Source organism: Elaeis guineensis, chromosome 8, assembly GCF_000442705.2.
Source record: "Elaeis guineensis isolate ETL-2024a chromosome 8, EG11, whole genome shotgun sequence".
NCBI classification, from domain to species: Eukaryota; Viridiplantae; Streptophyta; class Magnoliopsida; order Arecales; family Arecaceae; genus Elaeis; species Elaeis guineensis.
The window spans coordinates 106,593,887-106,599,272 of record NC_026000.2 but is presented as its reverse complement, the minus strand read 5'-3'; positions in this window follow the sequence as shown (position 1 = coordinate 106,599,272).

Below are 5,386 nucleotides of genomic sequence, written 5' to 3'. Positions count from 1 at the left end.
ATCAATAAGGTTTTGAAAAGATTTTTCAAGCATTCATTTCAACCCTAAGCAAGAGCCCTCTTAAAAGTTCAAGAAGCTTTTATTTCAAGTTCACCAACCCCTCAAGAGCTCATTCAAGTCTTCAACCACCTTGAGAGAAATTAGAAGAGCTTCATTCTTATTGTGTAAAATATATTTAAAGCTTTATTTGCTCATTAAAAGAGCTACATCTATATTTCTGTGTGATTAACTGTTATACTCTATTTTTGAGTTGATATTTTATTTTGGAAGGGTTCCAAAATGTGGAAAGATTGATCCGAATCTTGAATCAGATTATATTGAGTTGGCTTATACTCGAAAAATAAATGTTCTAGCTTGGAATAGCTAGAGTCAGAGGTTTTGACGTTGTATTCGGGTTGAATATGGTTTAGTGGATTTGAATTCCCAAGTAGGAGCTTGGGGAGTGGACGAAGGTGCAAGATTGGCACCGAACTACTAAAAATCTTCTTATTTGTGTTGTACTTACTTGCTCTCTTTTTAAATTCTTTTATCTTCTTGCATTCGTGCATCCAGCTTCTACACCTTGCATAAATTTTACTCTCTACATTTATCCTTCTTATTGTTATAAAATCTTTATAGTTGATTTTTAAATTTTTAGAAACTCAATTCACCACCCCTCTTGGGTTGCATAGCTAGGCAATAAGTGGTATCAGAGCTAAGTGCTCTAGCCCTACTTTGATTTAACCATCAAAAAGCTAAAGATCTATGGCAACTCAAGTTGGTGCTTCACTAGCCGAGGGGCAGTCCACCAACCAACCTCTACTTTTCAATGGGTCAAACTATACCTATTAGAAAACTCAGATGAAAATCTTTATTCAAGCACTTGACTATAATATGTGGAGTATCATAGTAAATGGACTACACACACCCACTAGAATAATTGATGGTGTGGAATCAACCAAATCCAAAAAGAATGGGATGAGGTTGATAAGAAAATAGCTCAACTAAATGCTAAAGCCATGAATATTTTGTATTATATTCTCGATGCTAATGAATTCAATCGTATTTCAACATACATGTCAGCTAAAAAAATATGGGATAGATTAGAAGTAACTCATGAAGGAACTAATCAAGTGAAGGAATCAAAAATTAACATGCTTGTGCATAAATATGAACTTTTTAAAATGGAGCATGATGAATCAATAACTGAAATATTTACTCATTTTATTGATATTATTAATGATCTAAAAAGTCTTGGTAAGTCTTATTCTAATAGTGATCTTGTGAGAAAGATTCTTAGATCTTTATCAAGGACTTGGGAGGCCAAAGTGACCGTAATCCAAGAAGCCAAAGATCTGAATATCCTATCCTTGGAGGAGCTTCTAGGATCGCTGATGACACATGAGCTAAGCATGAAACAACACCAAAAAGAAGATGTCAAAAAGAAGAGGATAATCGCCCTCAAAACCACTACTCAACCTGATGAAGAGTCTGATGATACAGAAAAAGAAGAGCAGGATAAAGAAATGGCCCTCATTACTAGAAGGTTTAAGAAATTTTTGAAGAAAAGAAGATAAAGAATGAGGAAGAGGCCACCTACAAAAGGAGAACATAGCAAAGAGAAGGATAAGGAGCAATCTCTTATTTGTTATGAATGCAAAAAATCGGGATACTTTAAGTCTGAATGCCCACAACTGAAGAAGGATCTCAAGAAGTACAAGAAGAAGGCCATATGGCTACATAGAGTGGAAGTGATGAGTCAAGCTCTGAAGAAGAAGACTCAAATGAACAAGCCAACTTGTACCTTATGGCACATGAAAATGAGGTAAATACTAAAACTCCTATTGACTTTACCTTTGAAGAACTTCATGAAGTATTTTATGACCTAATTGATGAACTAAAGAAGCTAGGAGTAAAGAACAAAGAACTAAAATCAAAGAATCAATCTTTACTAAAAGAAAATGAGAGTATTTTAAATGAAAAATTAATCCTATCTCAAGAAATCTGAACTTAAAAAATGAGATTGCCAAGTTAAAACCAATGGTTGAGAAGTTTACTTTAAGTTCAAATAAGCTTCACATAATACTTGACAATCAAAAGGTCATTTACGATAAAGTCGGTCTTGGATATAACCCTTTAAAGAAACAAAAATTTTTGAAAAATATCTTTGTAAACTCATTGTACAATAAATTTTCAAATATAACTTACTTTAAATGTGGTAAAGAAGGACACAAATCCTATTCATATTTTTTCAATAAATTTAAAAATTTCAATGTAAAGAAAATATGGGTTTCAAAAGGAACCATTATGACTAACCTAAAAGGATCCAAGAAAATTTGGGTACCTAAAGTCAAAACTTGATTCTTGTGTATAGGTGTGTTTTGCATCCCAAGGAGCAAACTGAAGATGGTATCTTAATAGCGGGTGCTCAAGACACATGATTGGTGATGAATCTCAATTCATCACACTTGATGCTAAAAATGGAGGGATGGTCACCTTTGGAGACAATGGCAAAGGAAAGATCATCAGTATAGGTAACATTGGTATCACTCCCTCCAAATATATTGAAAATATTTTATTAGTAGATGGTTTAAAACATAATTTATTAAGCATCAGTCAATTTTGTGATAAAAGATACAAAGTCATTTTTGAATCTTTAGTTTGCATAGTAACTAGTCCTATTAATGAAGGCATTAAATTTGTGGGGCATAGACATGGTAATGTTTATATGATAGATTTGAATGATCTTTCCAAAATAAACATGCATTGCCTAGTAGCTTTGAATGCGAAGATTAATGAGATTAGTTGGCTTTGACATCATAGACTTGCACATATTAGCATGCATTCACTTTCAAAACTTATTAAAAAGGAATTGATTATCGGCTTACCCAAATTGAATTTTGAAAAAGATAGAATTTATGATGCATGCCAAATGGGTAAACAAACACGAGTCTCATTCAAATCTAAAAATATTATTTCAACTTCTAGACTATTAGAACTATTGCACATGGATTTATTTGGATCCACTAGAACTACTAGTCTAGGTAGAAAATGATATAGTTTTATAATTATTGATGATTTCTCTCATTTTACATAGGTCTTCTTTTTAGCACATAAGGATAAAACTTTTCATGTTTTCTTAAAATTTTATCGAAAAATCATAAATGAAAAAAATTTTTCAATTCAAAATATTCAAAGTGATTATGAAACCGAATTTGAAAATCAAGATTTTGAAAAGTTTTGTGATGAAAAAGGTATTGACCATAATTTTTCAGCACCTAGGACACCCCAACAAAATAGGATAGTAGAAAGAAAAAATAGAACCCTTGAAGAAATAGCCCGTACCATGCTATGTGAAAGTAATCTTCCAAGATATTTTTGAGCGGAAGCAATTAACACGGCATGTTATATATTAAACTGTGCTTTAATTAGACAAATTTTAAAGAAAACCCCTTATGATCTTTGGAAAGAAAGAAAATCAAACAATGCATATTTTTATATTTTTGGTTGTCGTTGTTTTGTTTTGAACAATGGTAAAGAAAAACTAAGAAAATTTGAAACTAAGAAAATTTTTGGTTGTCGATTTTTCTTGGTTACTCCTCTTCTAGCAAAGCTTTTAAAGTTTTCAACAAAAGAACTTTAATAGTAGAGGAGTCAATACATGTTGTTTTTGATGAAACTAACGATCTTCCTTCAAGGAAGAATGAAGGTATTGATGATGCAGATCCTCTTATAGAAGGGATGAAGGAGATCACTCTAAAAGACTCAACCATTCAAGATGATGAAGAACATGAAGACAAACAGGACGAGAAAGGTGAAGAACAACAAGAACAATCTCTAGGTACAAATGATCTATCTAAAGAATGGAGGTATGATCACAATCACCCCAAGGAACTAATCATTGGTGATCCTACACATGGTGTAAGAACTCGCTCTTCACTTAGAGATGTATTCAATCATTTTACTTTTATCTCTCATCTTGAACCTAAAATCATAGATGAAGCTGAAAAAGATTATAATTGGATAAATGCAATGCAAGAAGAACTTAATCAATTTGAAAAAATAATGTATGGACTTTAGTTTCAAGATCTAAAAATTATTCAATAATTGGCACAAAATGGGTATACAGAAATAAATTGGATGAACATGGAAATGTGATAAGAAATAAAGCGAGATTAGTTGTAAAAGGTTATAATCAAGAAGAAAGAATTGATTTTGATGAGATCTTTGCACTTGTTGCTAGATTAGAAGCAATTAGACTTCTACTTGCATATGCTTGCTTTATGAATTTTAAGTTATTCCAAATGGATGTTAAAAGTGCTTTTCTAAATAGATATATTGCTGAAGAAGTTTATGTAGAACAACCTCCAGATTTTGAAAATCATGCTTTTTCTAATCATATTTTTAAATTAAACAAAGCATTATATGGTTTGAAACAAGCACCTAGGGCTTGGTATGAAAGGCTAAGCAAATTTCTGCTTAATAATGGTTTTCAAGAGAAAATGTAGACACAACTTTTTTCATTAAAAGAAATCAAAATGATATATTAGTTATACAATTATATGTTGATGACATTATTTTTGGATCTACTAATGAAACTCTTTATCAAGATTTTGCTAAGCTCATGTAGGGGGAGTTCGAGATGAGCATGATGGGAGAACTTACATTCTTCCTTGGACTCCAAATCAAATAAATGAAGAAAGAAATCTCCATCACCCAAAGCAAGTACACAAGAGACCTCCTCAAAAGATTTAGAATGGAGAACTCCAAAGTAATTGGTACACCCATGAGCCCATCATGTAAGCTTGACAAGGATGAAGGAGGTAAAAATGTAGACTTAAAATTTTATAGAGGCATGATTGGTTCTCTATTATATTTAACTACTAGTAGACCAGATATTATATTTAGTGTTTATCTTTGTGCTCGCTTTCAATCAAATCTGAAAGAATCTCACTTGAATGTAGTTAAAAGAATTCTTAGATATTTAAATGGTACACAAACTCTAGGACTATGATATTCTAAGAACTCATCAATTGACTTGATAGGATATTCAGATGCTGATTTTGTTAGATGTAGATTAGATAGAAAAAGTACTAGTGAAACTTGCCAATTTTTTGGAGTTAACTTAATCTCTTGGTTTAGCAAGAAGCAAAACTCGATAGCACTGTCTACGATCGAGACCGAATACATTGCAGCTGAAAGTTGTTGTGCTCAAATCTTATAGATTAAGCAACAACTTGAAGACTTTGATATCAAATTCAATGAAACTCCCATAAGATGTGATAACACTAGTGCTATAAATCTAACTAAAAATCTAATTCAGCATTCTAGATCAAAATATATTGAAATTAGGCATCATTTCATAAGAGAACATGTCCAAAATAAAGATATAATTCTTGATTATGTT